Below are 10,428 nucleotides of genomic sequence, written 5' to 3'. Positions count from 1 at the left end.
TCTGCCTCCCAGATAGCTGAGACTCCAGGTGTGTGCCCCCAGCCCAGCTAATTTTTGTATTCTTTGTAGAGACAGGGTTTTGCCATGTTGCCCAGGCTGGTCTTGAACCCCTGAGCTCAAGCTATCCACCCTCCTCAGCCTCCCAAAGTGCCAGGATTACAGGCTGAGCCACCATACCTGGCCTTGAAAACAAGTTTATTAGAGAAGTAAAGAAACAAAATAATGGCCACTCCATAGAGTAGCACCGAATGCTGGTTGGCTACTTTTATGGTTATTTCTTGATTATATGCTAAACAAGCGGTGGATTATTCATGAGTTTTCCTGGAACGGGGCAGGGATTTCCTGGAACACAGGGGTTCTCCCCTCTTTAGACCATATAGTGGAGCTTCCTGACTTTGCCATGGCATTTATAAACTGTCATGGTGCTGGTAGGGGTGTCTTTTAACATGCTAATACGTTATAATTAGCGTATAATGAGAAGTGAGGACAGCCAGTGGTCACTTTTGTCACCATCTTGGTTTTAGTGGGTTTTGGCCTGCATCTTTACTACAACCTGTTTTATCAACAAAGTCTTGTGACCTGTATCTTGTGACACCAGTCCTGCCGACCTCCAATCTCGTCCTGTGACTAAGAATGCAGCCCAGCGAATCTGAGGCTTATTTTATCCAGCCCCTATTCAAAATGGAGTTGCGATGGTTCAAATGCCTCTGACAACCCCACGTCTCTTCCTCTAACCACTGCACTGGGCAGTTCCTGTCAATTTTGCTTTCTTTCCTTTCCCTTCTCAACACTGATATCTCTCCCTTCCGTCCCCCTGCTCAAAATATTCAAAACCCCTGCTCCTAAAATCCATTCTCATTATATACTGTCATCTCTCCTGGACACTACTACTTTTTTTTTTTTTTTTTTGAGACAGAGTTTCATTTATTGCCCAGACTGGAGTGCAATGGCATGATATCAGCTCACTACAACATCTGCCTCCCTGGTTCAAGTGATTCGCCTGCCTCAGCCTCCCAAGTAGATATGATTACAGGCATACGCCACCATGCCTGATTTTGTATTTTTAGTAGAGGCAGGGTTTCACCATGTTGATCAGGCTGGTCTCGAACTCCTGATCTCAGGTGATCCATCCGCCTGGGCCTCCCAGAGTGTTGGGATTACAGGCGTTAACCACCGTGCCCAGCCTCTCCTAGACACTATTACTATAGAGTAGCTGTTTTTATTCTCTATACCCCTTTAACACCCCCATCCAACTACCAGCTGGTCACAGCAGAGGTGTTTGAACCAGAGCAACTCCATTTTGAATGGGGGCTGGGTAAAATAAGGCTGGGACCTATAATTCCAGGAGCTTAGACATCTTAGTCACAGGATGAGACAGGAGGGCAGCACAAGATATAGGTCATAAAGACTTTGCTGATAAAACAGGATGCAGTAAAGAAGCTGGCATCCCAAAACCCACCAAAAACGAGATAGCAATGAAAGTGACCTCAGGTCATCCTCACTGCTCATTATACACTAATTAGAAAACATTAGCTTGCTAAAAGACACTCCCACCAGTGCTATGACAGTTTACAAATGCCATTGCAACATCCAGAAGTTACCCTATATGGTCTAAAGAGGGAAGGACCCCTCAGTTACAGGAAATCCCAGCCCATTTCCCAGAAAACTTATGAATTATCCACCCATTGCTTGACATATAATCAAGAAATAACTATAAGTATACTCAGTTGAGCAGCCCATGCCACTGCTCTGCCTATGGAGCAGCCATTACTCTATTCCTTTACTTTCCTAATAAACTTGCTTTTACTGTATAGACTCACCCTGAATTCTTTCTTGTGCAAGGTCCAAGAAGCCCGTCTTGGGGTCTGGATCAGGAGCCCTTTCCAGTAACATCTTCCTGGCGACCAGGAAGAGACTATACTGAGGAGAATCCTGACCCAAAGGACTTAGATTGCAGCACCAATTGGCCAACTTTGGGTAAGCGGCGGGGTACATTTTACCCAGGTAAAGGATGCAATTGGGTTAGAGGCCCAACTTAGGAGAGTCTCTCCAAAGACAGAGTGGGTTAAAGGCTCCTCTTAATAAAAGGCAAGGATGCTTGATTAAACTTGGGTTCGAGGCAAGGCCCAAATTCGGAAGGTTAGAACCCTTCCTAAGATTTAGGGGGTCAGAGGCCCCTCTCAGTAAAGCCCCCCTTGCTTAAAAGTAGATTTGGTACTATGAGATCTTAACCACTATTCTTTTTAGATTAATCTGCCTTGTAGTCTTTACTGATGGCCGTGAGAGACAGGATTAGGCATGTACAAGATTATGGGACATGGAGAACTTTTCTTTTCCCCAAAGGTGGAAACTTGAGAGCTGATGGGACTACTGGAAAAGATCCCTTGGTGACCAGCAAACAGCTGCCTGAAGTTTTGATTCAGTGTTGGTGCAATGAGCGGGTCTTTCTCTGGCCTCCCCGAGCTCCTTGCCTTCCCCACCTCGCTGCAGTCAACACTTTTCTCCCTTGCCTTTCCCTCTCTCTCTGTGAAAACTGGTTATAGAAATGGTAAAAAAATTCGCTGTCTCCTCTGCAAAGTTTTGATTAATGGGAAAAAGGATTTGTGAGGCTAGTCTTAAGCTGCAGTGAATCTGGTGTAACAATAACAACGAAAACTGGATGAAGTTTCCCTCTTGTCCCAAGGTCCTTGGGAGCTTGACCTTATAACCATGGGCAGTACTTTCTCTTGATCTTCACCATCTGGAGGACAGGAATTTTGGAGTTTACGTCATAGTTCTAAAACGTATCTTGAGCAGTTAAAGGCCATTGCAAGCTCAAAATTGACTGCTCTAGGCTCCTTCTGAGAAGAGCAATGGAGACTGTCCAGTGCTGTAGCTTAGCAGCTAAGGCTTTCTTTTCACAACGGTGGCGTGAATTCAGGGTTCAATTCCAGGCTTAGGGAATGAGTCCTTTCTGGTTTGATATCTGTGTGATCTTTGCCATTTGTTGATTCACTTTTTCTCCATGAACAACTTCTGACTTCCCTTCTTGAATCGTCCTTTCTCTGAGCTACCTTTGATGACTCTAAATCTTGAAAAACTTCTAACCACATCTTTGAAAATACCTCATACAGTCATGGTTAAGTCATAACCTTAGTTAAGGCTTATTGGTTTCACCTGGGAGATTACTTTTGGTAAAGTTCAAAGGCCAGAAATATTGACTGTTTGGCCTGGCTAAAGTCAGGTAATAAGAGATACAGAAGAATTTTTTTTTTTTTTTTTTTTTGAGATGAATTTTCACTCTTGTTGCCCAGGCTGGAGTACAATGGTATGATTTCAGCTCACCGCAACCTCTGCCTCCCTGATTCAAATGATTCTCCTGCCTCAGACTCCGGAGTAGCTGGGATTGCAGGCATGTGCCACCATGCCTGGCTAATTTTGTATTTTAGTAGAGACGGGGTTTCTCCATTTTGGTCAGGCTGGTCTCGAACTCCCAACCTCAGGTGGTCCACCCGCCTCAGCCTCCCAAAGTGCTGGGATTACAGGTGTGAGCCACCATACCCAGCCACAAAAGGATTTTTTTTAAAGAGCTCGATGGCTAAAAGTCAGCTTAATTAAAAGTGGATATCCAAGCTATACCTATATTTAGAAGGCCTTTATGTTTTTTCTCTTCTTGACTCTTGTTTTTCTGGAAAAAAGGCTTTGTTTTCTTCTCAGTTGACTGGATGGTTTGTCTCCATTTTGCCTTCTTGCTACTCCTGATGCACACATGAGAGGGCCTAAGATAATTTCTAACAGCCTGGGACTGCTGGGGAAAAACAGAGGAGGCACCACAGACTCCATTTTGGGAAAAAATCTGTTTTCCTCATGAAAATCTAAGGATCCATTCTGTTTTGCATTGTGTTATCTGACTTTTTTTTTTTACTTTTGGAGCGTGATCAGAAATTCTCATTATGAGAAAGTTTGGTGTGGAATAACTAGGTAGGAAATATACTTTTGGGGATAGCTAATGGCAGTTATCAGAGTATACTGAGCTCTTTGATGTTTGGATTACAGAAGCATGCTCTTGGCCACCTGGAAGTTATGCCAAATGTCCTCCCCCCGCTCCTCCCAGCTACTGAGAGATAAGACTCCTATGGGAAATGGGCTAGTTCCCTGTCTCTGGGGATCCGGGATCTGGTATAAAAATGAGACCCTCAATATTTGTGGATCTATTTTCCCTTCCAGCCGTGCCTGCTTACTAGGTCCTGGAAACCGCATGTTTTCTTAGACCTGTTTCTCGAAGGGTTCTACCCTGAAGCCAGTAATCGAATTAAGAAACTAAGAAACTGGCAAATGAAAAATCCTACAACTACTAGATCTTCTTCTGTCTGTCTGTGTATTTCTATGTGGTGTGTGTGTGATGTCTATGTATGAAAGAGATCTAATTAACTGGCTTAAAAATAATAAGCACTTAATTCAAATGTTTTGTCAGAAAAATAAAAACTGTAATGCTTTTTAGTTCATATGACTTTAGTAAGCTTTGGGAAATAAAGACAGTTTTAAAGATTATTGGTAGGCCAAGTGCAGGGGCTCATGCTTGTAATCCCAGCACTTAGGAAGGCTGAGGTAGGTGATCACCTGAGCTCAGGAGTTCAAGACCAGCCTAGGCAACATGGCAAAACCCCACCTTTACCAAAAATACAAAAAATTAGCTGGGTGTGGTGGCATGCACCTGTGGTCCCAGCTACTTGGGAGGCTGAGGTGAGAGGATCACTTGAGCCTGGGAGGTAGAGGTTGGAATGAGCAGAGATCACACCACTCCACTACAACCTGAGTGACAGAATAAGATCCTATCACAGCTGGGTGCAGTGGCTCACGCCTGTAATCCCAGCACTTTGGGAGGCCAAGGCGGGTGGATCACCTGAGGTTGGGAGTTCGAGACCAGCCTGACCAACATGGAGAAACCCCGTCTCTACTAAAAATACAAAATTAGCTGGGCCTGGTGGCACATGCCTATAATCCCAGCTACTAGGGAGGCTGAGGCAGGAGAATTGCTTGAACCTGGGAGGCGGAGGTTGCGGTGAGCCGAGATCGTGCCATTGCACTCCAGCCTGGACAACAAGAGTGAAACTCCGCCTCAAAAAAAAAAAAAAAAAAAGATCCTGTCACACACACAAAAAAAGCAAAATAAAGATTAATAAATTTTAGATATTTGGTTTAAATTAGGTCAGAGATTAGATTTGCTAAATGCTTTAATGTCATAAACTGCTTCTTTGACTTTTGAAAATTGGTTGACTTTATTGTGGAAGATAGTGTGGTGATTCATCAAAGATCTAGAACCAGAAATACCAGTTGACCCAGCAATTCCATTACTGGGTATATACCCAAAAGATTATAAATCATTCTACTATAAAGACATAGGTACACATATGCTTATTGCAGCACTATTTACTATAGCAAAGACTTGGAGCCAACGCAAATGCCCATCAATGATAGACTAGATAAAGAAAATGTGACACATATATACCATGGAATACTATGCGACCATAAAAAAGGATGAGTTCATGTCTTTTGCAGGAACATGGATAAAGCTGGAAGCCATCATTCTCAGCAAACTAACACAGGAATAGAAAACCAAACACCACATGTTCTCCCTCATAAGTGGGAGTTGAACAATGAGAACACATGGACACAGGGAGGGGAACATCACACACCAGGGCCTGTCAGGAGTAGGGGGTAAGGGGAGGGAGAGCATTAGGACAAACACCTAATGCATGTGGGGCTTAAAACCTAGATGACGGGTTGATAGGTGCAGCAAACCACCATGGCACATGTATACCTATGTAACAAACCTGCACATTCTGCACATGTATCCCAGAACTTACAGTACAATTTAAAAAAAGAAAATTGATTGACTTGCCTGCTTTGGAGCCGTTAGATTCTAGGTAAGGCCTGGGGACATGTGAAGTTAGCTATGCCCCCTGGCTATGCTGGAAAGAGTCAGACCTTATCTGCACTTCTGTCTGGTGTCTTAGGCTCCATACCTAGTACATAATTCTAATTGCTTACTTACCAGGTTTTTCACCAAAAGTAAAAGTTGCTAAGAATTAACAGTGTAAAGTGTAAACGAGACTACTCAAGAAACAGTTTTACATGCAAGGCATGTGAGGAAAGTGAAATGTCCTTTTGGTAAAAGGTTGTAAGAAGGCATGGGAATGTGGATTTTTCACCTAAAGGGTTAAAGGATTGTTTTACGTTATATTAGGATAAAGCTGAAGGTTTGAGCAACTTGTGGAAGGTTTGTGAAAAATTAATCTTATAAAAGAAATTCTGTGTGTGAACATGTTGGCTAAAGTTAAAGGGGTATTACTCAGTTTTTCTGTAAATTGAACACTGGAATAAAAGCACAATATGGTTTTCTTACAGCACTAATCAGCTCTTTTACAAAAATTGTAGAGGGTTATGAAAGGTTTATGAGACTCTTACCTTATGGTCAGACATTAAAATTGGATAGATTTGTCCATAAATTTTCATTAAGAGCTGGGTTTGATATCAGTAGTATACTAATGCAAGGGTGAAATTTGGTTTTCTTTCTTGAATAAGATTTTCATGTAATATTAAAAAAAAAATTTAATGAGGCTGGTGCTGTGGCTCACGCCTGTAATCGCAGCACTTTGTGAGGCCGAGGCAGGTGTATCATGGGAGGTCAGGAGTTTGAGACCAGCCTGGCCAACATGGTGAAACCCTATCTCTACTAAAAATACAAAAATTAGCTGGTTGTAGTGGCATGTGCCTGTAATCTCAAGGCTGAGGTAAGAGAATCACTTGAGCCTGGGAGGCAGACAGAGGTTGCAGTGAGCCAAGATTGCACCACTGCACTCCAGCCTGGGCAACAGGGCGAGACTCCATCTCAAAAAAAAAAAAGAAAGAAAGAAATGTTTGAGTTTTGTTTGGCTTTTGAATAAGCTACAGGAAAAAAGAAGGGAAAGACAAGAGACAGATTGTTTGGAAAGCTAAGTCTTCCCTTTATCAATGAGCAAAGTTTTCTGCCTTTAAAAAATTTTTTGAGTTATCATTTTGACTAAGTGAATGACTTACGGTAACCTAGGATTCTATTTTACAATATCAAGTGTTTAAATCTTTGATATTTAATAAACTTTCCAAAATCATTTTCTAAATTATGTCTTTTTCTGACCTAATTACTCTTTTGGATATTAGGTCCCTTAAAGTCCAAAAGAGACATATTTGGCTTATTTGGTATAAAAATCACACAGGGAGCATTGTCAAATATGAAATGGTATTTGACTTTCTTTGGGTTGTATTTGTATATGTTACTGGTATGTGTTCCAAAATTATTTGAAACTCCTATAATTCTTATATGACTTAGTGTCTGTTATTAATAGTTATATTATTACATAAAATTGTTGTATGCCACAGAAGTAACCAAAATTTCCCAGTCAATTGTGGCTTTTTTTTTTTTTTTTTTTTTTGAGATGGAGTTTCACTCTGTCACCCAGGCTGGAGTGCAGTGGCATAATCTCGGCTCACTGTAACCTCTGCCTCCCAGGTTCAAGCAATTCTCCTGCCTCAGCCTCCCGAGTAGCTGGGATTACAGGGGCAGGCCATTATGCCTGGCTAAGTTTTGTATTTTTAGTAGAGATGGGGTTTCATCACATTAGTCAGGCTAGTCTCGAACTCCTAACCTCATGATGTGCCTGCCTTAGCCTCCCAAAGTGCTGGGATTACAGACATGAGCCACTGTGCCCGGCAATTGTGGCTTTAATAGTGGCTGTCCTAACTAAGACTTTTGGCCATTCACAGACAACTGTTCTCTTGTTTTGATCCTCTACATAAGGTGGTTTATAGGACTTTGACAGGCATAGGACGTTGACAGGTGCTCTTGAATGCAGGTTTCTGATAACTTTGGAGACTGTGACATTAGAATATAGGAAAAAACTTTCAGGACTCTCATGGAGAGCTGAAATGTTCATGAATATCAAGAAGAACAGGAGTTAACTGCATGGACTGAACTAATAGAAGACTGAAATAATCCTTTTATGACTTTTTGCTGAAAACATTGCTGATCCTTTGTTTTGTTTTTCAGAGCCAAGAAAACTTTTGGGCTATTTATAGCTTTATTTATTTATTTATTTTAGACAGAGGCTCGCTTTGCCGCTCAGGCTGGAGTACAATGGCATGATCTCAGCTCACTGCATCCTCTGGCTCCTGGGTTCAAGTGATTCGCCTGCCTCAGCCTCCTGAGTATCTGGGATTACAGGTGCATGCCACCACACTGGGTTAATTTCTGTATTTTTAGTAGAGATGAGGTTTCACCATGTTGACCAGGCTGGTCTCCTAATCTCATGATCTACCCACATTGGCCCCCCAAAGTGCTGGGATTACAGGCATGAGTCATATTTATAGCTTTTAACATTTTAGTAAACTATACTCCTATAAACAAAATTTAGAGTATATTTTCTCTACTTGATTTCTCTAAAATTTAGAAACTACTTGTGAGTGTTCTTACCAATATAGTTATTTGCATAAGTGCAATAAGAATCTGTTTTCTTTTGTAACAGGACACAATTGGAGACATTGATTATTTTACTTAGCCTTTGACTGGAATGGCCTGCTTTCCTTTAAGGAATCAAACCTGACTTATAGAACCAATAAAAGCCCTTTTGGAAAACTGGCCACGTATCTTGTCTACACAGTTCCTGTATAGGGTTCCTGATCTGTGGTAAGTAAAGAATGCCACTTCTGACAGGCCCAGGAGCCCCAAGTTATCTTGCAACCTCAACAGGAAAGGAATTTGACCAACTCATACAGGTATTTGATGGCTGTATGTGTAAACCCATGGCTGCCCTTGGCTTTAAAAAAGGTCTTATGTGAGATTCCTTATGGAACAAAGTTCCATCAAAACCAATTAAAAAGAGCCTATGTGACGAATAATTATTCTTGCTGCACTTTTTACAAATAATCAAGCCAGACATAATAAGATCAAAGCTTATTTTGTAAGCAAATCAGTCCTATCATGATTTGCTTTTAATAAAAATGAGACCTGGAGAGAGAAAAATGATGTCTCAAGAACCATGGTACACCTGTTTATTATTAGAGTCTAGTATTATCAGTTATTTTTGAGTTTTTTCCTGCAATTTAGACTCACCCTGCTTATTTCTGTGAACCAACCAGTGATTTCTGACTGCAGCTCAGAAGAAACAAGAGGGAAGGTAATGTAAAAATCTGGATCAATGTTATAATTCTGGGTACATGTTGGAATCAGCCAGAGACTTCGTTTCAGTTGGGTTCTAACAATTGCCCCGTTCATGGAAAGCCTTCTTATTTAGTTTATTCGGGATAGTTTTGCTTATTTTGCTTTATTCTTGTGGAGTATATTGTTGTTGTACTCTTTGTGTAGGAATGCAGGATAAGCTTACTTCATGTTTTCTTAAACTGAACACTTTAATCTTCCAGATGTCACCTTTTGTCAGAACTCAAGAGATATGAATGGCCCTCGCCATACCTACACTTTCCGACTGAGCTCCTGTCTGCCCTGAATACAAGAGACCTTAATACTTAGGTAGAAATATCATTGCCCCTAATCAGCCCGAAGAAGTTACAGAAAATGGACCTTTGTCCCTCTGCAACCCTTGTAAAAGGGAGGAGGGACATATGTCGGAGCCGTTTGAAACAGAGCAACACCATCTCGAAAAGGGGCTGGGCAAAATAAGTCTGAGACGTACTGGGCTGCATTCCCAGGAGGTTAGGCATTCTTAGTCACGGAAATGAGATAAGAGGTCATAAAAATACACAAGATACAGGTCATAAAGACCTGCTGATAAAACAGGATGCAGTAAAGATGGCCAAACCCATCCAAACCAAGATGGTAATGAAAGTGACCTCTGGTCATCCTCAGTGCTCATTATATGCTGATTATAATGCATTAGCATGCTAAAAGACACTCCCACCAGTGCCATGGCAACATTAGGAAGTTACTCTATATGGTCTAAAGTGGAGAGGAACCCTCAGTTCCAGGAAATCTTTGCTTGTTTCCTGCAAAATTCATGAATAATCCACCTCTTGTTTAGCATATAATCAAGAAATAACTGTAAGTATATTCAGTAGAGCAGCCCATGCAGTTGCTCTGTCTATAGAGTAGCCATTCTTTTATTCATTTACTTTCCTAATAAACTTGATTTCACTTTATAGACTTGCCTCCAAATTTTTTTTGCGTGAGGTTTAAGAACCCTCTCCTGGGATCTAGATCAGGACCCCTTTCCATACAGCCATGCCATTGCCCCTGGGATCAGTGAAATCTACTTGTAGTAGTCCATTTTCATACTGCTATAGAGAATTGCCCAAGACTGGATAATTTATAAAGGAAAGAGGTTTAATTGACTCACAGTTCAGCGTGGTTGGAGAGGAGTCAGGAAACTTCTAATCATGGCAGAAGGCAAAGGGAAAGCA

The 10,428-nt window shown here is 41.5% G+C and overlaps 1 long non-coding RNA gene across 1 annotated transcript; it reads left to right on the top strand.

Annotated features, from left to right (window-relative positions):
* The first annotated feature begins 1,740 nt into the window (after positions 1 to 1,740).
* LOC135969486 (uncharacterized) lies at positions 1,741 to 10,166 on the top strand. Its single transcript, XR_010584747.1, has 3 exons — positions 1,741 to 1,977; positions 8,118 to 8,239; positions 8,541 to 10,166. It is a non-coding gene; the product is annotated as an uncharacterized lncRNA (long non-coding RNA).
* The last annotated feature ends 262 nt before the right edge of the window (positions 10,167 to 10,428 follow it).

This window comes from Macaca fascicularis, chromosome 2, assembly GCF_037993035.2.
Source record: "Macaca fascicularis isolate 582-1 chromosome 2, T2T-MFA8v1.1".
Taxonomy (NCBI): Eukaryota; Metazoa; Chordata; class Mammalia; order Primates; family Cercopithecidae; genus Macaca; species Macaca fascicularis.
This window is presented reverse-complemented; position numbering and strand designations above follow the sequence as displayed.